Raw genomic sequence first — 15,756 nt, forward strand, 5'->3', positions numbered from 1 at the left:
TGGCTAGTGTCACTGTGACTGACAGGTTAAAGATAGTGTATAAGATACAATACAGCCAGGTTTGCTCTTTTAACTCCCAGAACTCTCTGCTCAATCTCTGGTCAATAAGGCAATTCAGCTTTTGACTCGGTTTGTTTAGTTTATTGAGTTTACTGTTCTAGATCATTTGTTGATCACATGCAATTGCCCAGTAGGATTCACCTACTTTTTCACCTACATTTGCATCAATAAACCTGCACTTGCATTCAATGTCCACGTCCATTGTTGACTTTAACTACACTTTCACAGGGTAAACAGGACATTACCAAGCAGACACACTATGGAAGATACCAAATCAAATCTTTTACATCCTCATCAAAAGATATACAAAGATGCCATACATCAATGTTATGGAAAAAGCTGAGTTAAATGTTTTCCTTATTTTCCCTTTACACTAAAATCACCAATGTCAGCATATTTTAGACTAAGACAAAGCTTAGTCTGTTTATGAAGCACCTACAATACCCCATGAGACATACTGCAAGTGTTTGGGTCTCGCAGAACTCTAGTATTATTTTGTGTTCATGCCATTACTTTCTAGTCTTGTCTAACTGCTGTAGTTTTGAAAGCCAAACGTGCTGCTAGCATGCTAACGTCTGGGCCATGTGACTATTTTGTACATGTCTGGTGTTAGTATTACCGCATTTTAATTACATCTACACTTTAAACCAAAAGGTTATGTGAACCACATCAAGGGCCATGTTGCATTCATAGGTGAATGCTTACTAATGAATACAGAAAATAAAACTGCTAAAACAATTAAAGTGGCTTTGTGTAAAGTGGTTTTCTGCTGTGGATTTTATGGAGTTCTAAATAAGTAGAGAACCACTTAGCCTGATTATGGCTGTGTGGGTTAGGTTCAATACAGCTTTTGAAGTATCAGCTTAGCCTACGGAAAGAGAAAAGTTTTTTTTTTTTTTAGTGTATCTGGTTCACATTGGTTTGTGCTCGATAAACAATCCATTGTGCATTCAAGCAAATAATTCTACCTTTAGTTTGAGTCCACGCTGTGAAAGATAAGGGACCATGTAATCAGCTATTTTTCTTACAGAAAGGAAAACACAGCAGCCTCCAGTCTTTTCAATCACTATTCAATATGCTAGGTATCTGAATGCTTAGCATTCTCTTCGAAGCATGCTGAATTACTGAAGTATTGACCTTTACCTTCTCAGAACTTTAGTGTTGTTGAAGGTGTTTACACAATTCACTTCTGGTCTCGTAAGGTTTTCTAAGGTCTTATAAGACTGTCGTTGTTGACGTCGATGTTGTGTAAAAGCCACTGTTGTTGCTAGCATGCTAACTGCTGGGATTCGTGACTAGGGCTCACTCTGGACCATCCTTGTGTATTTCAGGATACACAAAAGCATGCTGTGGTGAACCCTGTGGAGAATCAATTATGCTCACTGTGTTATTTTTGGATTTGCTGTGCCCACTACGGTGTTCCCTGCACAGAGAATGTGCATTGTAACTTCTTGAAAACAGAATGATGTGATAAACACTTCAGCACAATTCACCACTTTTGTAAGTAATACAGTCTGTTTACTACAAGCCTGAGCACAAAAAATATGATCGAACCTCAATAATAGTTTAGGGTGTGTTCAAGATTATTTCTCTTGGTACTGCAGGAAGCAAATAGCATTTTGTACAGGCAGAACGCGAGGCAAAGGATCATCCGCCAGTGTTTGTCTTTTTATCACTCTCATTTAATTGGATCTCATTGTTCAGATGAATCTCGGTGGACTCTTGTCTTGTTTGCACCTTCACACTTGTTTCCCACCTTCTGCTTGAGAAGCTGATTAAATTGTTCAACCTTGCTTTAGGGCAATGACTAATAATGTCATTGCATGCTTTTTATTAAATGTTTTTTTTTTATACACTGATGCAAAAACATAAAACCTTTTTATTCTGGTGCAAAGATTTTGGGAACATGATTACATATTCACTTACATTTTATATGAAATATATATTTATACCACAGTGGTGTTAATTCCTGTATCTGATTGGTGTTGATTAATTTTCTAAATCTACAAATACAGCAACTCCATCAAATACAGCGAGTATATTAATGCCCCTAATGTGTCTAATACATTACGGTTTCCATAGCAACAAGTTACACCACACAGGGACTTGAATAGTATGAATAATGTTCCATAACCTAAACCTAATAAAAACAGTCAGGGTTTCTTTTATATATTTTCAATTAACAAAGAAAAGCTATAATCATTAATATGTACATTTTCATTTTCATTTCATAAAAGAGAAAATGAGAGTTGTAAGTTAATAATAGCTGCTATTACACATAATATTACAAGTAACTATGAATAGAGAAAAGCACAACATATTGCTCATTAATAACATTACAAAGGAATTGTTGACACATTGCTGAGATATAAGAGGAAAACACTTCTTATATGACAACTCAGTGCCAGAATTCATCAGTCAGTCCACATCTCAGAACACACTGCAGTCTACAAAAACATGTTGCTGTAAATTTCACATGACTGAAAATCATGACGTAATACATATTTTTTGTCTGGAGAACAATGCAACCTCAGGCATCTCTACCCTCTTCATACTGTAACTCTAAACATAGTATATCTAACGGTTCTATAAGATTCAATGCATTTGTAGATACAGTAGTCATCATGACATAAATATGAAATATCTGTAATTATCTAGATTATTACTATTATTATCAATTTTGTATTTAATTTTACATTCAGAATCATTTCTGTGCATGAATAATAACTTGTACACAACTCCAGATTGAAAGCTATTATCATCAGTTGATTAGAAGAAACTCTGCTCGTTAAATTGAGCAAAATATATTTTCTCCTGTCTTTCAGTCTCTACTTATATTATGAAAAACACAAAACATACACAATACATGGTAAAAAAATAAAAAGGTTTTGTTCTACTGCAAACAGTATACATATACATATATACAATTTACATATAAAGATACCCTTATCCAGAGCAACTCCAGAACACTATAGTGCTTTATTAAAAACGTATCCTCATCCTAGCACTATCAAATCACGATAAAAGAGTGTTAGAAAAAAGATTAGTGTTAGAGTTTGTTCAGCTGTGTCAATGGAGTATAAGTCGGTCATTTAAGCTAATTATTTAGCTAGATAACATATATTTGTTTTGGTTTAATAGATGACTTGGAAAGTGTTCAAAAAGTAGGAGAGGTCATTAGTAGGGATCATTTATTTTAATTGTCTGTGGAATACCATCCATGAAAACGTCACAGCTATCAAACTTTATTATTTATTTATTATTTTTATTTTTATTTGATGTAATTTTAGACATATGTTTTACTTTCATACTTGTTAAATAATTTCAGCATGTCTGTTGCCCCACCAAACACACATCGTAGCCCCCGTACAATCGGGTAAAGCAGATGATAACAAAAAAGGTCAAGCTCTGAGATAACAGTGTCCACTTCTCTGCATTCACCAATGCGGAGCTCATCCATCTCCTCCAATTGCTCCGTTGCTACTCTACGTTAAGAAAGGTCTATCGTTTGCCCACAAGTGCTGGAAAATTTGCCAGAGGCACAAACCTGACTCTGTGGAGCAAAGAAACAGAGAGAAGACACGTTTAAACATTCATGTGAGAGGAGCCAGGCTACAAGTCGATACACGATAACCCTGGGACTCTGGGACTCATTTCAAGTCCTGCCTCAAAACAGAGACAGACATCATATTAATTGTCACATCTCTCCTATCCTTTCAATTTTAATTTGATGGGCATAAAGGTTACTTTTATGTAAACTGTAGTGATGTATTACATGCCATGAAAAAATGAATATTTTGGTTTTTTTTCCAAATGCTAAGTTCATTATGTTCTCCCCCTTGATATAAATTGAAATTTAAAACTGACATTTTATGGCAAGTCTCCTGAAGCACAACCTCCACACACAGCCCACTGCTCGGCCTTTAATGTGTGCCTGTCTCTTATTAATTTTATAGCAGCAAGCTCCCACATTTCATTTGTTCTCTGTGTGAGCGCCTGACAGCTGCCAGAGTGCCTTACATCACGCTGAGGAAATCCCTATGCTACCACACCACTTTCACTCACTCCCACAATATATAAGAGAAAGAGTGAGAGAGGAAGTGACATCGTTGATGGCACACCCTTTTCTTGTGAAACAAGGCTTGTAACAGGGCTGTAAAAAAAGGGGGGGTTATCAGCTATGATGATACGCTAAAATAATTATTTAATTTATTTAATATTTAAATGAAAGGACAAACCTTTTACATCTACATGGTATTGAATTATGTTGCAGTTGTTGTAATGTCACTTGTGCAGGTAACTGAGTTTAGAAGGCAAACCACTAAAGCTATCTAGCAACATTGTTAGCTGTTTCATTGTTTGGCTCTTAAATTTGGTTGATTGAACGTTACAGTCATTTGAAATAGGGAAATTCACCACAATTTAACATTACAGTGATGCCTCGGGATACGAGTGCTTTGACATACAAATTTTTTGAGATACGAGCTGTGATTCGACCAAATTTTTGTCGTGAGATACAGTACGAGAAATTTTTGAGATACGAGCATCCGAGCCGCCGCCGAAACAAAGATACCCGACAACCACGTGTGAGATACGATCATCCGAGCCGCCGCCGAAACAAAGATCCCCAACTACCATGTGTGCTCTGTTTCCCCCGCCTCAGTTTCCCGCGTCTCACTCGGTTTAAGCCGCCTTTCCACTGCACACGACAAACAATGGCCGATAAAACTGAAGTCATCCATTTCCTGTGGATCTGTAATTTTCGGATCTGTTTTGCCCGTTAAATCTGTTAAAAAATTTTAACTTGTGCGACTACAACGCATCCGATATGCTAACCGGACAGGTTTTTATTAAAACGACCGGCAGATATTAGTGAGGGAAGAGTGACAAAAAAAGGCAAAAACAAGTGAAGAGAAAAGCTATGTAATGTAAAGAAAACAGAAATTGTAGCAATTAAGTTTAGTTAAGAGAATTTCAGTTAAGTTCGTTAATTTTAGTGAAGTTTAGTTAAGTTCCATTTAAGTGTAAGATATCATTAAGAGTGTACAGTAACGAGTAAGTGAACGAAAGCGAAAGTGTATGTACGGGACAAAATCCCGCCCGTTTAATCCTTCCTCAACCTCTGTGCACATCTTCTGTAAAGTAAAACCAGTTTATTTATTTAACATTCTCTTTTATTAATGTATGTTTTTAATACAATATTTGTCATTTATAAATACAGGTACTATACATTTTTCCTATTCAAAACACAAACAAAGCAACTGGAGTGGAACGGATTAATGGGATTTATATTCATTTAAATGGGGAAAGTTGTTTTGAGATACGAGCAATTTGAGACACGAGCAAGGACTCGTAATCTCGTTAAACTCGTATCTCGAGGCATCACTGTATTATACTTTTATATTTTCACAAAAAGCTCTAATAGACATTTCGATTTTTCTTTCTTTGGTGTCCACTCTTAACAATGGTCCTAATTTATCAAGCCGGATATGAAAGGATTTATTGGGATTCATTTACCCAAGACATTTTGTACTCATGAATATCCCATTTACATATTCATGAACATGTAAATTTAAATGTAAAAAGGCTACCTAAGGTTGATCAACTTCAAATCATATAATTTGCATTACTGCCTTTTTTTTATATATATAAAGGAAATATTTTAAAAAAGTTATTTTGTCATACTTTACAACTTTAGCTATGGAGAATCAAAAACATGCTGGTTTACTAGATCAGGAACTAGGAATAACCATCAAGAAAATTTGGTGAAACAGTCTTTTTATGGCTTTATTTAAATATGAATCTTTATTCAGCGAAAGCAAACGAAATGTCACCGTCTAAATGGAGGATGGGTGGGTTTGTGTGCCTATTGACACAAGCCTTAGTTAGACAGATGATTTAGTACCAGTCACTCTCATGGGAAAGTATATATAAGGACCAGGATGAAAGCTGTCTTGTAAATCAGTTCTATTTCCCACTGTTCAAAATTTCTAGCAATTCAACCGAGATAGTGTATAAAAATAGCAACTTCTCTGTGTACCGTGCTTGTTCGACTGATCGCCTGGTTACAGTGTAGAGCTTATTTCTGCCTTTTTTTTCATGTCACACTATTTTCTCTTCACCTCTCTTAAATCTCACTTCATTTCAGGTGCTGCTGTGCTGCTAAATCCTTTTACTGGTATTAAAGAGATTAAAAATAACTAACTATGTTGCCTTTCTTTCTTTGCCTTCACAATTTAGTAAACATTTTGTGTTTGCAATACATTTAGTACTTTGAGTACCCAACATACATATAAAGAAATTCATCCTTTCTGAAACTTCTGTAAATCCAACAGAACGTTTTAGTTAAATGTACACATTATTTTACTAAAAGGCTCTAAAGGAGGCCCATTGTTTTAGCTTTAGAATATTCTTAGACCATGAACCATTTGTATTCAGTTCAACTCAATTTTATTTGTTTAGAGCTTTGTAATTTTACAGAATGATCAATTCTGAAAAGAAATAATAAATATATTACTTTATCCCTAATGAGCGATGCCAGAGGTGCTGATGACAAAGAAAAGCTCCCTGAGATGATATGTGGAACTCCTGCTCATTTGGGTGATACATGTAAATCATGTCCAACCACTATATGGTCATGCAATTGTGTAGTTTAAACATAAAGACTCTTTTCTTGAAGTTATCAAATCACTGTGTGCAGACCTGTTTGTGACAATTGCAGTCCAAAGCCATCTTCGTATTTTTAAGAGGTACCGTCCACAGCAATTTCTATTTGTCTCCAAGCTATCTATGTGGAGCCATCGTCAGCAGCAGCAAGTTGCATTCAAGGTGCTTGTACAAGCAAAATAGTTAATCTATAAAGCATATCTATAAATCAATCTGAATGTACAGCTTGTCTCAGCTTATAATCTTTCTTCTCTTCTCTCCATGCTACATTCTCAGAGTCTGCTGAAGATTCGATATTAAATGCTATTTCGTCTGATTAAGGATATTATCTTCGTTATTGACGAGTCACTCCAATTTCCAGACATTTTGATTTATCTCTGTTGACTTAAGTCTTGTCCTACTGCTGTTGCTTTTATCTGCTAATGTTAATCAGCGAATCAAACGGTGTCACCTCATTTTTCCTGCTGTGCAGAAATTATCTTTTGATTGTATTAGTTCTTGTCTAGATCTAGATTGGTGCATAAATCTTACATTACCTTAACTCCGTCTTGCATTCACACATAACCACTTCCTAATTAACTGTAAATGCATTCCTGTGTAAAGCTGAACATGTGAAATAGGCTAAATCATTCCCATAGGTTGTATGACCTAGTTGTGTAAAGCATGCAAGTGAAAACAGTGATATAAAATCATAAGATGCCAAAAGATTGAGAGATACAATACTAGGCTACAGAATACTACATAATATATCAGATAACATTCCTTAAAAATGGTGTTAATTATCAGCTGTGAATATTCCTGTGAAAAAAATCAAATATATCACCTTTATACACAGTACATTCACTTTGCTTTTCCTCAGTGTGACAAAGTGTAGACACAGGTGTTATTTTATCACCTGTAGTGTTAAACCCATCACAAATGCACACTTCAAAAAATCCCTAAAACATATACGCTCTATATCACACCTTGAGCTTCAACAATAAAAGGTTTTGCACTGTCAGTTTTTCCCAGAATGAAATCATTAGCAAGACAAAACATTAAAGCGGTCTACCTGCCTCATCTTTTTATACAGCACACAGCCGAGCCAACAGAAAACTCACTTGATCCAGCACTAGAGAGGATAAAGCAGTCAGTTTGAACTTTGACCTCGATCTAATAGCACGTTTAGTTATCCCACCGTGCACACACACACACACACACACACACACACACACACACACACACACACACTCAAAACACTCACTCTGCAACATCTACCAGTGTGGATTTTTCTGGCAGATCTTCAGACAGATGACAACTGAGGTGAAATGTGTGGGGGAAAGATGCTTTGAAACTTCTGAAAGGGCCACCCACTTTTTCTAATCACACACTTCACAGAACTAGCAAAAGTTCATGAGCAGAGGAGAATAAAGAAACAAGCCTAAACCGGAGCAGGCAGCGAGCTCCAGCAGCCAAACGAGGCGTGAGGGACTCTTCAAAGCAGTTACAGAATTGATGAAAAGACCGCAGCAGCTCACAATCCTGTTGTATCTTACTGTTTAACCATTAAGCAGGAATCTTACTGCCACTGCATCTGATACCCTGATGCGCTCTTATTGAGAGCACCATTTGAGATGACAATAACAGAATTGGAGATTTACCTATTGATTTAGATTACAACAGAATGATGCAAGCAGTGAGATTAATGACAGAGCTCACCATTTGTGTGAGAATGAGTTTACTGGCCTATGCATAATTCAACCATTCCCCATGGAGAAGCACTCAAAGCAAACCTATGGAAGGTGACCGAAGAACAAGGAAATGTAATTGAATTGTGACATGTCCAAGTGACTGAATCGATATGAAGGCTTCCTTTCCAAACACTGCAGTTAAATGTGACGTGTGATGAAAAGGCTTTCTATTTCTAATTTGTTTACAGCAAATATCACATTTAATGGTCTAACAGATGCATTAAGAACAGGCACGCAAATGAATTTAGGTCAGACAGTTCTTTTGGTAAGCAACGAAATGAGTCATGAACTGAGCTTCCTATTCTTCATAATGCAAAACGGCAAGATACGGTGGCAGATGAGTGCACATAAAATGAAATACACGAGCAGATACAAAGTAAACACTTAAACAGACATATTACTCCTCTATCTATCTCAATCTCTCAAACAACTAAGAGTGCATATTTGTACATTGCAAGTCAGGATACTGGTGAGGGCATCCTTCCATTCCTCCAGCTCGGGTATAGGTTTAATGAACTAGTGAGGAATGAACTAGTTTAGTTACTAGTGAGGAATGAGAGACAGGAGTGAATTCATTTTCCCTCTCTTTCTTTCTATTGTGTATTTTTCTCCTCTCTCATTTTGCCCTATATATCATATCTGTCTCGGTCTCTGACCCAGAGCACTCAAACACTTCAGGGAATAGGTAGGACAGAGGTGCAAAAGGGGGCTTTTTCCACTGAGGGAAAAAAACAAAGCCTATGGAGTCTGAGTGACTTGCAAACCTCGAGGCAGTCAGCTATCAATGTGACCTTCAGCTGTTCGTTCCACTCACTCAGACAAAGCCATTCCCCAAGAGAGACAGGAAGCTGATGCTTTTTCCAATTGCTACAAAGACATGTGAAGGTCGGGGGAGAAAACTCGAAGCTTCTAAATGTATTAAAGGTCATTGAGCTCGTTGTTAATTCTAAAGAATACTGTCGTGAAGCTGCATAGTATTTAGCAATGTATAGAAATGTACAGCACAATTTTGGGCTTTTAAGCATTGACACTACTCTTCAGGGTTTTTAGGTAATAAACTCAGTCTTCTTAATACTGCTTTTGGGCTTCCTGTTCTTTCTTTACAGAAGGAATGGTGGTATTTTACAGTCAGTGACTCCAAGTGCTGCTACGAATAAACCTCAGTGACATTCATCAGAAATACTTGCAAAGCCTCATCTAGTATTCTGGAAAAAACATACATACATAATTCATACAAAAAGAATTACACATTTACACAATTCTCATACACAGACAACGCTCATACACTACTGAGGAAAGAAAATAAATTCAAGACAAAAACAATTCCATAAGCAAATACTGAATGTAATGTCAGCTTACACAGTATCTTCAGTTGATACTGGATATTAGTTACAGTATTATTACAGTATGTGCTGTAACAGATTTTCTTTGTGTATTAATCAAGCCAGTCTGCCTTATTTAAAAGCGGTAAGATATACATAAGATATAAAGATAACTATTGTTAGTTGTTGCCTATTGTTTTAAGCCAGGTTATTATAATGTTGAAAATGATCTGTTTCAAATACCTTTAAGTGGACGCCCAATGGACAGTAGTATATGTAATATATGTAATGTAGAATATCTGAAGTATAATTTGCTGTCTTACTGTACAGATGAATGTAAACAATGCTGCCAAAAATAAGCAAGAGCTGCACCGTATTAAAAACGGCTTCTATTTCAAAAATGCATCTTGGTTCTGAAAGAAAGTAGTATGAAGGATGTAATAAACAGTCTTTCATTTACCTTTACTTCACATCAATTTACTATTAATAATAACTGGACAATTACAACAACAGGAGCAGTTCATTATTTACAATAATTCTACAACTGAGCCTTCTAATAGTTATTTCTCCTGCATAACTATTAGGTATCCTCAGCACTTTTATAAGAAATACTGATTAAATGTTGTTCACTTAACATTTATATCTAATTAGTGAGTCTTATCTTAAAGATCTACTAATTCCAACAGTATAATGCCATTGAATGATCAGTTCTGTTTGTTAAGTTTCTTTCACAGCAGCTCTGGCTGAAAGGTTTATATGAATGCACCTGTTCTAATCATTTCTGTATGTAATTGTACAGTAAGTATCTCCAGTGTCAGACCATTTTTTAACAATCAGAGCTTTCAGCTTTTGTTTCAATAAAGAGTTTTTGCGTTACTAATAACTGTAGTAGTATTTTTTACTCGAAATTAAATTTGAATTGATTTTAATGAAAAACGTTGGCTGGAGTCAACATAAAATACTAAATAGTCAAGAGACTGCACACGGTTTACTTATGATCTAATGAAACAAGCAATATATGTTATTAGGTGTTTATTTTCAATTAAGCTAATTCATTTAATCAGATCATAATCATTCATGTTTAACCATAAAGTAGTTATATCATATATGATAGTAAGAAGGACCCATATCTGTGTATTGACTAAGCTGTATTCATCATTAAAACAAGAAGGAAAGAAAGGAATAAAAACACCACAGTAAATTCTACTGTGTGTGTGTGTGTATGTGTGTGTGTGTGTGTGTGTGTGTGTGTGTGTGTGTGTGTGTGTGTGTGTGTGTGTGTGTGTGTGTGTGTGTGTGTGTGTGTGTGTGTGTGTGTACAGGAAAGATTTCTTCTATTTCATGTTTGTTTTCATGCTATCCAGCTTCCCAGAGGGCTGATTTGATCAATAGTTTACACCAGCACCAATTTGACTTTCTTTAATTTTATGCACCAGCTCCTCCACAGTGTTCAGTAAGACAGCAGACAAAGAAGTATGCCATGATGTTTGATCAATGAATGGACTCCCAAGCATCTCTGCCTTCCTTCGGCTGAGAGAATTGGGCTCTTTGTTAAGAAATATTGACACAGAACAAGATCTAGCAGTACAATTCATATGAAATGAGTAGACCTGATAATGTTACATTTTAGATATTGCCTACAATTGCCCAGAGTCACACATTTACATTTCCAGTATTTGGCAGACACCCTTGTCCAGAGCAACTTACATTATCTCATGTTTATACAACTGAGCAATTGAGAGTTAAGGGCCTTGCTCAGGAGCCCAACTTGGTTGACCTGGGATTGAACTCACAACTTTCCAATTGGTAGCCCAACACCTTAACCACTAGGCTACCACACTCCCCAAGCAGACTATACATTGGATGATGCGGGCATCGATCCCACTACCTCTCACATGCTAAGCGAGTGCTCTATCATTTGAGCTAATCCACCAGACACAAAAACACAAGAGAGTATTGTACTTTGTGTTCAAGGCTTTTAAAATATGTTACCCAACTGAATTTCAGTCTTGACCAATCAGTTAAATATATACTAAGTACCGTGGAAAAAGTGCACCACATAATATTTTCAGCTTTACTTTTTCAAATTGCTCTTCCTGACAAGAAATCTCTGGATTGTAGAATAAGTTGGGAATAGGCATCTAGCAGAAAATGATTGTTACTCCAGTTGATTTCTGGTAGATTAGATTAAATCGTTCTTTGAGTATAGCAAAACTACAGAAAGTATTTAAAATGTAGTAATTATGTTCAGGTGATATAACAGTTAGCATTGCCACCTCATACTGCAGAGTCTCCAGTTTAATCCTGAGCTTGGGCTACTGTCTGTGTGACTTTTTTGGGTTCTCGTCTTTCTATCCACCTCCCAAAAACATGTCAGTAAGGGGACATGCCATGCTGTGTTGCTCAGAGGTGTGTTTTTTTGAATGGAATGGTATTCCCGCTGTATTCCTGGGTGTATTCCCGTTTCACTCCCAGTTTTCACAGCAACACTGGGTTTGGATCCGCCGCAGCCCAGACCAGAATGAATACGAGAAGGTTACTTAAAAAATGACTGGATGAATGATAATTATGGTTAGTTGCCTTTGTAATAGTTTAGACTGGAGAAGGTCCTACATATCAATTAGATGCGAATACAGATAACAGATGATTTCTCCTTTCTCCTTATGATATCCGTAGTCAGGATATCAATAAAAGCCAAAGCCCAGTGCCACGTCTCTTAGCCTGCCAGACTACTAGTGAGTCGAGAATAGTAAACGAGGAAATGCTTTTGCAAACAGTGCTGTAATGGGTTTCAGATCAATAGCCTGCAGGAGCCAGCAGTTAAGGTTGTAAAACTCGCTCATATGTAGCTGTGTCCCTGTGTCCTGTTGAGGTACCATGTGTTAGTCCCATATGCTACTATAAAAGTAAGGAATAAGGCATGCACACTATATATACATGTGTGTGTGTGTACATGTATGTGTGTGTATGGAGACTTGACAAAGTTCTGGATCAACCCTCAATATGTTACCCCACATTCTTACAAAGACAGGAAGATATGTCGCAACGTAGGGGGTCGTTTTGCACCATAGCACTCGTATGCTCAGTCCCTGGGGAGCTGCCATTGCTGCCACTATGACTCAATCACTGTCATAACCCATCTACACAGCTTCAACAAGCCATCCATAGTAACACCAGCCAAACTGAGAACACGCTCATTTTGCCCAAATTAAGCCACTGGTTTATGAAATTTGCATGCTGCTCTATGGGAGATAGTTGTTGTTTAATGATGTTCTTAAAAAACATTCCCATGGGCTTCCCCTTGAAATTTTCATGAGATTCCCATAAGAAACTCCAGTGGGTATAGAGGTGAATTCCCACAGTGATTTTAAACATTTGATTATTTGATTTCAATGGGAGATTATATGATTTTTTTTTGTTATCTTACAATCAAACTGGATTTTTATGTTACCTATTGGAATGTGGTCTTTTTAGCTGGGATTCTGTTGGATTTGTAAAGGTTAGTAATTAGTGTAGAAACATACATTATGCCCTCATTCATAAATATGAGCTCACAGATGACTATAATTGATCAGTGTTGTTTTGATTTAAAGGGAAGAAAGTAATGCCACCCCTCCCACTCATATAGCATGGCAATATTTAGCTCTCTGAGACTCCTGGCCATGGAATTTAACATGAATTACAATAAGTGCTAGGATGGAACTATGATGGGAATTCTTTAATGCCTACAGTATATAGAGGCTCAATGTGCAGTAAATCAGCTTTGTAGGCAGGCTGTGCTATGTGAATAAGACTGACAGAAGGACTGCAATCTTCAGGGTCCAGTCATCATGCAGAAAACTCTGCATCAACATCAGTCTGTCAATCAAAGAGATGGCAGGAAGCCAGCAGACTCCTCTGTGGCAAGGCCTGGCCCATGAGCATCAAGTGTCAATAGGATGGAGTGCTATTCTGAGATCAGCAGCTCTCCCATGATACACTATTATTAACTAATTTAAAGCGAAGTAAGATGGAGAAATCCCTTATCTGTCACAAATAGAACCTAACCTTTGGAAGGTTCCCTTATGCACTTCCCTTTAGTCTCAGTTTCAGACACTCACAGATATTCACAGACTCTCTGATTATATACAGTTTTTTTATACTTAGCTGGCCACAACCATCAGTCTTATTTGTTATTTGCTCTTTCCTGCACTGGTTTCATCATATCCAGTATTTTTTTTAACTGTAGCACCAACCTTTAATATATAAAATATATTGATATAGAGAAAGTGACAGAAGTGAGGAATACAGTATGTTGCCATAGCATTCTAACTTTTCAGCTTCTATTGAACCTAAAAAAATTGGCTGAATTTAGTTGCCAAGAAAACAAGGTCGTTGGTGTCTTTGTTCGAATTTTCCAAAAACAATGATCTGTTAGCATGTGAAATGGCATGTTCCTATAGAAATAGACATTTCAGAAAGTTTATTGAGCTTAGACTACAATCTGTTCTTCCACTTCATTCAGCAACAACAAATGTAGTCAACTATGTTACCTTGCAAAATAATAAAAGAGAACTATGCTAACTACTAACAATAGACCAATGCAGTGATAATACAGTCACAGATTCTATATCAACTGCTCAACTGTACCAAAGCTTTAGGGCTCTGTTGTACAGTAGATGAAGATGAAGGCTAATAGCTTCAGAATCCACCAAATCACCATCTATATGGGTAGCTGTTTATATAAGACTGTAAAACAGTCGAATAAACAGACAGGTAAAAAATAACTAATCATGGTTATATAAATAATATAAAAGATACCCTCATTAGCATCAATTATTTTCAGTAAAAAGGAAAGACAGCTTACCATCTGAGCTCTTCTGGACTAACAAGCATAGGATCTTGTCACATAACTATTATATTATATTATAACTATTAAGACAACTGAAATTCAAACAAGATCTTCAGAAAATTCAAGCAGTTCAGCTTCCTGTTTAACATGTCATTTGTGGAGAATTCTAAATATTTCATAATGGTGAATGTGTTCAGCTATTAGGTTTGTGTGAATGTCGTTAGTCAACACAATTACACACAACCACAATTGCTATTTTTCATAATATTGAATGAGTATGATGGATAAGGATGATAAAGTGGACTGACAAAAGGAGACGTTGTGTTTTAAGTGCTCGTATTAATTGTCAAGTTTCTGGCATCAGATGTTTAGACCCTTGACATGCTGGAAAGGAACAGGGCATCAGGAACGATTAGCATGAATTTACGATTAATGGATATTGTAAATACTGCATTAAAATGTGCAATTTAAAAATTGAAAAAAAATAAAAAAAATAAATAAATGAAACAGCATTCACTGCATACATCTGGACGTTTTTAGGATAAATTTAACATTATAAATTTATATTCATATTTCAGCTTATATGCAGATTTATGACAATGTCATTCAAAAGTTCAGTATAAAAAAATAGCATTAAATTGAAATTGTAGCTTTTTCATTATATGTTAGTTCCTTTTTTTTTCTTGTTTTGCTGTTTGTTGTTTCTTTCTTATGTGAGACACACTTTCATGCACTCCTAATTATAAAGCAGTTGTCATTACATGCCTTAACACCTAGTGTGAGACAGAGACAGAATAACACTGGTGCAGATTGTCAGATTGTAATAATTTGATGCTAATAGAGATGCACTCCCTACATTATGCTGAAATTTTTGAGCGGTTGCTCTCTCACACTGTCACCGGATTTGAAAAGAATGATTTGTAAAGGTTTTCTTTGCTAGATTCTAATGCAACTGTTGAGTCATATCATACATGATTCAGAGTCATGGTAATGAGCAAGAAATATTACTGATTAGATAACATGCTTGAATGTGATGAGACCATGTTGCCCAGGTGGTGCACATTTTAGGAAGCCTAAACTTTTTATGCACTTTTTAAGACATTAGAGCTTTCAAGACTCTTTAGCCCCAGCATAATAAAAAATAACT

At 36.3% G+C, this 15,756-nt stretch overlaps 1 long non-coding RNA gene across 1 annotated transcript in view; it reads right to left on the reverse strand.

Moving 5' to 3' along the window:
• Positions 1 to 3,405: 3,405 nt before the first annotated feature.
• Positions 3,406 to 15,756, reverse strand: part of LOC113659936 — a 50,375-nt gene continuing 38,024 nt past the window's right edge. Inside the window, exon 3 of the long non-coding RNA XR_003444721.2 lies at positions 3,406 to 3,613. This is a non-coding gene — a long non-coding RNA (uncharacterized LOC113659936). The remainder of the gene's footprint in view (positions 3,614 to 15,756) is intronic.

This window comes from Tachysurus fulvidraco, chromosome 10 (genome assembly GCF_022655615.1).
Source record: "Tachysurus fulvidraco isolate hzauxx_2018 chromosome 10, HZAU_PFXX_2.0, whole genome shotgun sequence".
NCBI classification, from domain to species: Eukaryota; Metazoa; Chordata; class Actinopteri; order Siluriformes; family Bagridae; genus Tachysurus; species Tachysurus fulvidraco.